Source organism: Solanum lycopersicum, chromosome 10 (assembly GCF_036512215.1).
Source record: "Solanum lycopersicum chromosome 10, SLM_r2.1".
Classification (NCBI taxonomy): domain Eukaryota; kingdom Viridiplantae; phylum Streptophyta; class Magnoliopsida; order Solanales; family Solanaceae; genus Solanum; species Solanum lycopersicum.
The window spans coordinates 35,010,372-35,020,511 of record NC_090809.1 but is presented as its reverse complement, the minus strand read 5'-3'; the positions used below and the strand labels follow the sequence as shown (position 1 = coordinate 35,020,511).

General features: G+C 33.2%; 1 long non-coding RNA gene across 1 annotated transcript; it reads left to right on the top strand.

The window, feature by feature from the left end:
* The first annotated feature begins 459 nt into the window (after positions 1–459).
* Positions 460–6,698, top strand: LOC112940189 (uncharacterized). The gene is made up of 3 exons (XR_003244139.1): positions 460–659; positions 4,109–4,218; positions 6,492–6,698. It is a non-coding gene; the product is annotated as an uncharacterized lncRNA (long non-coding RNA).
* Positions 6,699–10,140: the final 3,442 nt, after the last annotated feature.

Below are 10,140 nucleotides of genomic sequence, written 5' to 3'. Positions count from 1 at the left end.
TTTTACAGGCAAAGTGTAGTATTGAAATTACCCTAATTAATTAATTAATTAATTAACTAATATGGTTAAGGGGAAATTTGGGTAGAAAGGGACGATATTCGCCCTTTAAGCAAAATCTAGCTCCACCCGGGTTCGAGGCTAGGTGGGAGCAACGATTTAATTTGATTTATTTTAATTGTTGAGTTAATTTAATAAATTAATATTTAATTGTTGATTTAATTCAAGGAAAAATCATATTTTCAATAATAATAATAATAATAATAATAATAATAATAATAATTATTATTATTATTATAATAATAATAATAATAATAATAATAATAATAATAATAGTATTAATAATAAAAATATTAATAAATAATGAAGAGTCCTAGTTTGACTAAGTCCACACCTAACTCTCATATTCCTAATCCACTCATTCTCACGTTTTTATCTAATCCTCTCTCACTTTGACGCTTATGCATTCTGTAACACAAAAGAACAGATCAAAAATAACAAACTCCATCAATAACATGAATGCTAAAAACTCAAAGGAAAAGTTAGTCTAAAAACATAAAGCAAAACAAAGTTCTTGACGGGATTGAACTTGAAGTTTCGGTGGTGAGGCTTGGTTTCATGGGAAATTGGAAGCATTGAAACAAGTTTTGAACGACATCAAGGTATGAGTTTTCTTATGTCTTGGCCCTTTCCCACGATACCCTTAAGGTTCAGCTTAATCGTAATTTAAAAACTAAGGTTGTCCCCGTTTCATGCCCTTGTCATTAGATCCTTTTAGAGTTTCAAAGCATGTGTTGGTATGTCTTCTGGTAGATTATTTATGTCTTGTTGTGATTATATATTGAATGTGTATTTCGAAATAATGTAAGGAATGATAGATGAACTCTGGAAAAATGATTTACATTAATTGTTTGAGCTGGGTGTGCTGTAAAATAACTATGTTGCTGCCTAAAATTTGTATGTTATAAACGTTGTGTTTTTGTATATGTAAATATTAAAAGTGTGATGTTCATATAAGGGTAATGTTTCTGGAAAAATGTCATCCTAATTACTCCAAGAATCAACATTAAACATGAGAGAAAGATGAATTGAAAGAGACAAAATTTCAAGCTTGCTGGAAATGTTGGTAGGCTCTCATGCTTTGTTGGACGCTTGCCCATTATACTATAGCTTAGATATAGGTTTGATTTAGTGGAGTATGTTCCACTAGCGTTTCTTTCTCATCTTATATCTGACTTTGTATTGGTGCAATTTTGGCAAGTATACACTTAATGCAGTGTGCAACTATTTCACCCATTTGATGATATTAATATTAGATGGTTGATTGTGAACGTTTATGATTTAAATAGAATGTCTTATATTAATGTTAAGTAACAAAAAGTTAAAATTTTCCGCTAAAATTAACCTAGATGAAGTAAGGATGACGTATGTAGGCTTGTCTGCGACCTCAGTGAGGTCAACGACGCCGGTATCGTCTGGGGTCTAGACTCCGGTCGTGATAGATGTAGAACTATATGATAAAGGTCATGTGCTATAGACCTCTGCTAATACCATGAGCAATTCCCGTAACTCGAATTCTTCTTAGATTATTTTAAATTCCCTCTTCTAACCTTCTTATAGTCCTTATTCAGTTCCTTAAACGTATATCCCATAATTTCTGAGCATGATTCATATTACTAGGTTATTCATATCCCTTAACAATATAGCATTACTTCACTTAGTCTTTACCATATCGGATACCCAAAACAAAAAGATACTAATTTGAGCCCTTGGATGAGAACGATGTGTAGAGCATACGTGGAAAGCTCGGTGAACTTATGTCACTATTATTAGACTAAAATTGGAATCTATTTCATGATCATAAACTCCTATGTTTTAGTTACTGTAAACTCCATTTGGAAGATCGTATCAAGAAAAACTCTAGTAAAACAATCCCATGTCACACTAGTTGCAACCGCACCAATGTTGTCCTTCCACTTTGTGAATCATATGTGAGACACATTCTTTAGCATGTAGGATACAAAATCCACCATATAATTACCAGTCAATAGCATCTCCCAAAAAATGTTCTAAATTTTATAACTAATGTTATGTGGGTCCTCACCTACCTACAAAACTAGAAACTCACACAGTTCTTGCGAACAAAATGTCAAAACCTTGTTGTAGCAAAACCACTTTTTGTGTTTATATGTACTTGGAACTGCTAATTTCTCCGGTTGGCTAGACTCTAATTTAAGAGTTGGATCACATTCCTATTTTGTGTATTCGTAACCTAATGTTTATAGAGTAAATAAATGGCATTATAGTTAGGTGCTTTAACATTTCGTGCATAACATCTATGAGGACACACGATATGAAACACAGAATAAAGGATTAGAAAAGACAATTGGATCATATCCACGCATGATAGAAATAAAAAGGAGAGTGAATTTAGCCTCCCTCTAGACGTATGGTGCAATTCACACCCATGAATGAGACTTTACTTATTGTGGTTTTCAGATATCCTAGGAATCTTATACCTTGCTCTGATACATAATTTTTTACTTGTTGTGGTGCGACCCAAAGTACCCCCTAGGCGTAACCGCCGCCGTCGTCCTCTATGAGGACTAAGACAAGCCTCTTAGCATTCGTCATAACAAATCATAAATAAGAATTGCAGAAAAATTACAAATTTTTGCTTATATAGCATGGAGGTTTACATAGACCTCTACATAGGAAGCATACATAAATTTCTCCCAACAGATCATAAGAACGCATAGGAATTTAGTCTAATATTTGTCTCACATTGAACCATCTACAAAGTGAATCATAATAGTTTGGGCATAACCCTTAGTCTATTACAATATGCGTATAGGCTACAATGGAAGTCTAAACATGAGAATAGAATAATTTTGTAAAAACATAGACAAATTAATAAGGCTTGATAAGTGTATTTATCCTCAAAACCAATTGGGACTCACAAATTGACTTAGGAATGAGACAAGTCTTCTTCTTCAATAACCACTGTAACATTTTAGAAATTGTACATGTCTAGTGAAGAGCCTAGTAAGTTTCTATGAATGCGTATTGGAGTATATAGGAATCCCAATGCGCAATATTGAGAAATATTGGGCATATTATAGCATATTGTCTTAAGGGTGTTAGCCAATTTTTATGTTTACACAAGTATTTAAAATATAATCCAAGCATGTTTAAATAACGTACCTACAATGAAGACCCTAAGATAAAATAATTGATTCTCAACTTAACACATTATGTACTAGGCATCCTAGTTGTCAAGCCTAGGTACCATAGCACATGATCATTTAAATTTATCAAGTAGAGTAAGCAGTGCCAAAGGATATAGTTAGAATCCTTGGGAAAACAGAAATGAGCCGCAACACATGTGCAATCCATGTGCAAGCACATGTCCAAGAATTTGGTTAGGGTTGTTAGGGCTGTAAAGGGTAGGCGCACATGTGGGGCTGAACTTCCTAACAAACTCTACGATATAAATAAGTTACCTAACTATCTAATTAAGCTTGGATAACCTAAATTAACTAATTAGTGTACCCGACAACCTAAGACCTAAGCGGGTGACACTAACCTAGTAATTAACAAAAGAAGCATCTTAGTACCTAAACTAGGATGGTCCAAAAGGTTTAGTTATGGTGCTAGTGACTTAAGGGTACTTTAGTAATTACCCCTATGTAACTTAATTAATTAAATTAAAGACTTAATTAATTAATTTAAATGGTCAAACAAAAATCCTTACACTAGATAAGTAACTAACTAAGAAACATCATAGTACGTAACCTAGGATGGTCCGAAGGGTTTTTTATGGTCCTCAGAAATTAGGGGTACTTTATTAATTACCCTAGATTACATAATTAAATAAATTATCAACTTAATTAATTAATTTATCTTGTGAAAACCTAAACCACTATGATATTTCCAGGTTTCGGATAAGTCAAGTGTTCTTCTAATTCTAGTCAATTTAGTAGGGGCGTTTTAGTAAATTAGTGGATTTATTCATTAATTAAGTTAATTACTCTAAGTTAAATTACTAAATATTCAGTTCCTAGACATAGAATCATGATCATTCACTAATAAACGCACGACTTGAAAGCAGTACATAAACGCAAGACAAATAAAAGTTCTCCTTAGGCGATTTCAAGAAGTTCTTCACAGTTTTCGTGAAAAAGTGCAACGTGATCTTCATGGATTCAATTCTATAGTAAGGTATGTGTTTTATCTCCTGGAATTATTTCGTTAAGACGTTTTTCAAACATCTTTTAATCAAGAATATCGAAACTAGGGTTGTTCCCAATGAATCGCATGTTCAATTCCCTAGTTTTCCCAATTTCCTATTCTTTCAATTTGTATGAAGTAAATTTTGAGCATGTTGTTTGTATGTGGTGTTATATTATTCTTATGAGTATGTTTTTTTTATTTTAATCTCGAATGAAACCTACACAGTTGAACCGCATACTTAGGGTGTTATTTACTTGAATATTAAATGTTATAACGCCTACTTGTGTTCGAGAAAATAAAATTGTTATAAATTGTTCATTGAATTTTTTCATATGCTGATAAAAAGGTTAAAAGTTGGATTATTTAGCATGATAGATTATGATAATGTATGTATGAAATAATTTGCATCGCTAGTGATAATGTTATGACAAGTATCTAGTGAAATTATGATTTATGCCAACAAATTGGCTAGCAAAACTATGTCCAAGCATATTATTTTGAAATCATGTATAAGTCATACGAATCTCTACATCAATGAACTCATAACATTGGGAATGCCTATCAAAGGGACAATTCCCAACATACTCTACCCGCACGAACTTCTGAACGTAATAGCATTGCATTAGTAGTTATAGCATTAATAAACAATTGTACAAAACTACCAGTTAACGTCAAACAAGTTAAGGTGAGTAATGAAATAACCAAATGATTACGTTATGAAATTTACCTAATATAGAGTGTTGAAAGAAGTGAGACGAGTCTAAATTACACTTAATCGATTCTGTAAAAAATATTCACATAATAGGGTTGTAGAGTCCGTAAGACAAGTCTCAGTTGCACCATGATGATAATGTAAGACTTAAGTTCATATTCATCAAAGAAAATAAAGGGATGACCAGTCATCCATATAGTTAAGTAAACCTCATAACTAGACGCAAGCTTTCATAATGTTTAATTCAAACTTTAAGAGATAATAAAGTAAAATAGATCTGATCTTAGCAAAGATAGACTAGCAATGAGCTTGTGCCAGCACATGTAAGCCTCATGAGACGAGATCACCACCAAAGTTGACTAGGGTCCCCGTGTGTCTCCTAGTCTTCGAACTATTTTTTCCAGCATAGTGATACTATCAGGTGGAAGCCTCCGCCCAACAATGCTATAAGTTCGGTTTCACTTTGGCCGGTGATTCCACCTCTCTTCGGTGTTTGGGAGACATCGCATTTCATATTTATCCCACATGATCTATTTCGGCTAAATCTCAGGAAAGTATTAGGTTCACTTCTGTCGTGAATCCCTCTTTACTGTGTGGGGAAGACACTGACTTTGTTATGCTTTAGCAGATGAACCCACCTTTTCGGTGTGAAGTTGACACTAAACTTGGTTCGCCTTAACCAGTGAGCCACCCCTTTTGGGTTTGTGGAGACACTTCATTTCATGTTAGCTTGAATGATCAACTTATTTTTATGCTAAAGATTCTTGAAGAGAGTACGAAAGAATGACAGTAGCATGTTCAAAGTGAACAACATGGCAAAGAAGTAGAAATGTAATTTCATAATGAACTAAGTAAAGAAAGAGATTAAGAATGTCAATCATTAATGTTGACAAGAATGAAGTTTTAACAAGTTCGTGGTTTATGCCTATATTTGAGTATAAATATATTCCTCAAAGATTACATATAAGGTAGACAACTATTTAATAGTCATAGCAAATAATGATTGTCTTATAAATACATTCATACCCGATTTAAGAATGAAATATTTAACTTATAAGTAAGGTAGCCAAATCGTTTGCTTAGTCTTGTGAATTATTTACTCGATTCATTGTAATTATGGGACTATAATGAATCATTGTACTTATAAGTAAAATATAGGATCAAAAGAGATCATTGAACTACACAATAGAAAGAAGAAAAGACTGAAAAATAAACTAAGGTTGGGAATAGGAGCTCTCGTCCTAAGGGAGAAAAATTATAAAGTTTAATTTAAGTTGTTCTAAAATTATGCTAATGATTCCGAGGTCTTATGTTCTTATAGAAAATGAGTTTTGTGCCTTGATTGCGTGGGAACATGTCATATTCATAGCATAAATCACAAATAACGAATTAAGAAAGTAAAGTGACTTAACTTTCTAAAAACGACATGTTGCTTTAGAAAGAGTTTTTCTTGATTATTGATAGTCCTTACGTGTTTATGTGCATGCACCTATTCTTAGTACAAGTGTGTACTAACCCCATATATTATTACTATTTTTATGGGTGCAAGTTCTAAAGAAGATTGAAGACTTGACGAAGACGTTTGGATTAGCGATCTCCAGACTATTTTAGGTCTTGTTAAGTTCGAGGATGCTACTTTTTATTATTCTAGATTAGTACATTAGATATGGCTAGTGGCTTCTGTCCCTATTGTGTCATTTCAAACATTTGTTCAACAATTTGTAATAAGGCCTATTGGCAAATTATTATTATTATTAAGAAGATCATTTATTTTAATTGTTTAATCTTTTGAGAGATTGTTGCTTATTTGAGCTCATTATAATATCACTCTTATGCAGTAGAATATTAAGTCTACGTACACTTACATAAGTATTAATTTAATTTTTTTTGCAAATTTAACCGTATGATTGTGATGAAAGCTAAGAAGAGGCTTGTATGCGACATGTGAGAGGTTAACGATGCCTGTTGCATTCAGATTATAGAATACGGGGTGTGACAACCACGAATCTCCTCAATAGCCCAAACCTAAAATATTTGGGAAAAAAGGAAGAAATATGAGTTAGTACAAACCACATATTATGTATGGTTCATATGCATAAAAATCGTTAATTCATGAGAAAAGGCACAATTTAGTCATAACTATGCACAATGACCAACAATTCAATGTAAATATATAACGAACATCATAATCATATAAACATAGAAGTAACCCAAGAATAAAACACCATAACCCTATCCAAAGTTATGTATCACTTTAAGCAATTCATTTCATATTTACAACTTATTCTAATATATAATGTGCGTCATATACCAATACTTGTCATAGCTTATCAACATTATCATAAATATAATCCCATACCCTCCCTTATACGATGTAGTAACTTTTAGGACAACTCTAATGGAAGTTCAAATAGATAACTTGTTCATACCTTTACTTTACGGAAATAAGTACCATAACCGACATGACACCATGGGATCTACATGAAGTCCGGTGTTCTACCCCCACTCCTAAAAGAGAGGGTTAACACTGGCCTAAGGATAAACTATTCGTACATAGCTATTATTGGTGGATCCACAAATCTAGAGTCCTATCTGGGTACATTATTAAGGGAGAAAGAGACTGTTTCTAGAAACCTTAGCTACTAATCGTGAAGGTTTCCATATCATGAAACAACACATATCTTGGGAATCAACCCTACTAGTCGCAAAGAAACCCATGTGGGAGGTCGAACTTACTAACGAGAGAACTCCTACTCATTTACATTCCCTTTCGGTACTAAGCATTGAATCACTTTAGTAATAATCATATAATATCGTACAAGTAAATATCACTCTCTTTTAGACCTTTAAGTAAACATGTTATCATGATAGCTCATAGGTGATCACAAATGAGAACAATACTTTCACTTTAGACATAACATTATAATCATGAGGAGCTATATTCAATCCTATAATGATCATACCATAACATAATTACATACTTGATAGACAATTCATACATCTAGGGTTAGGTATGACAGATCCTCATTACAAACATAACAACAACACAATTAGCTATCGCATCATTATCACATAAGTAGATTTCACCTTGCATAATTGAGATCATAGGAGAATCAAGGTCCTACTCACTACCCTTCATGGGACTTCATACTTCAATAACAAAGAAATCACAACCAACATATGAAATATGAAAATTCAAGAAATATTAACATAAATAAAATCAATGTAAAAAAATGACATGTTCAGCACCCTCAAACATTACCCTTAATCAATCAAAGAAATTAGGGATTTAGGGAAAAGACACGGGTAAAGGTAAAACTCATAGGAATTCATCAATTAACCATTAACTCATACCTAAACAACGTTAATTCATCATAATTCATTACAATTAACTCACAGTTTCACTTTAGAAAGAACACCCATGTGAGGAGAAAAATCCTTGTTTTGGGGATTTAGAAATCATCATTTGGAGGACCTCTTTGTAAGGGAATACAAAGAGTGAAAGAAAAAATACGTTATAGATGATAAAGACACAAAATTGGGTTAGAAATCTTGAAGTATTGATCCTCTTCTTGGAGCTCTAATGGCCTTCAGTGGAGTTTTTTAGGAGGAGAGAATTCGGAAGAGAGAGAGAGTGATTTTTGATTTCAACTTCTGGAAGTTTATTTTTGTGTTAGAATGGAACTACAATTGACCCTAATACATATATATTCACCCATTAAATTTACCAAAATACCCCTCACTTTAATGGGTTTATTTGTGAAGTCAAAACACCCAAATATGACTATTTACGAGACAGAGAAGTTTCTCCGCGTTGCGGGCTACACACCTTTTATTTCCCAAAATAATTTGAGGTAGTGAGGTCCGTGTTGGCTTCGTTTCGCACATAATCCCTCCGATTCTTGACTTTTGCAGTCTGCTTTTGCGGCCTACCCATACATGTTAGGTTCCTTCACAAAGACCCTTCCGGTAGTCCTTGGAGTGTTTTAATCAGATGTTTAGACTCTCTATACTACATTATACCTATACAAAGCTTTTTAAAAGTTTTATACTTTATTTGACCCTAGGAAACACTTCTCAAACATAGGGACATCAACATAGTTGAATTATCTAGTTTCTGGACGTTAATGCTTTTTTTTAATCCTATGGCTCAAAAACTTCTCAAACAATTTATTTACACTGATGTAGGTGTTAAACCATCATTATTAAACATATAAAGATCTACTATAGGTCATAGAAATTTCCGTGTGTGTCAATACTCTCTCCCTTAGGAATATTCGTCCCCGAATAACACTCCAAACCTTTCTATAGAAGGAAAGACTAAAAACTAGCAGCTAACCAAACAACAACGTAATAATGAGTCACATATCATAGGAGGGAATATAAGCTTCTTTAAACATATAAACATAGAATTAACAAAAAGGAAATTAATCTACACATACCATTAACAAAACTCAACTTTTCATATAACATAAGGAGGTACAACCTTCTCCATTTCAATATGAGCTAAATATGAACAGTAAGAGTTGACATGTTGATTTCTTATCAAAAAAATATAAAAGATGCTCATTATAGTCTTCCATGAACACTTATATCAAACAACACACTCAAGTGAAAGCCACATAATAAACATATTTCATGGAATGAAAAGAAGTCAACTTAGCCATGAATTTCTACGATATCATTTCTAGGTTTAAAGGGGAAAAGATGAGGATATCGGGTCTTCATGTCGGCCTTGGCCTCCCATGTTGCTCCCTCAACAAGGTTGTTCCTCCATAGAACCTTTACGAAGACAACCTCCTTATTTGTCAATTTATTAACTTGGCAGTCCAAGATCTCAACCGGTATCTCTTAATAAGAAAAATTCTCTCTTACCCCTAAACATTCTAGAGGAATAATGGACAATGGATTTCCTATAAACTTCTTAAGCATAAATACATGAAATATTGGATGAATAATGGCCAACTAATTTTGTAGCTTCAATTTATAGGATACACTCCCAACTCACTTTACAATTTCATAAGGGCACACATAACGAGGAGTAATCGTCCCTTTCTTTCCGAACCTCATCACCCCTTTCATGGGTGAAAATTTCAAATAGACCCAATCTCCTACTTCGTACTAAAGGTCACTCTTTCTAATGTCGGCATAAGAGTTTTGTCCACTCTGAGATGCTTTTGGTCGATCTGTTATAACGC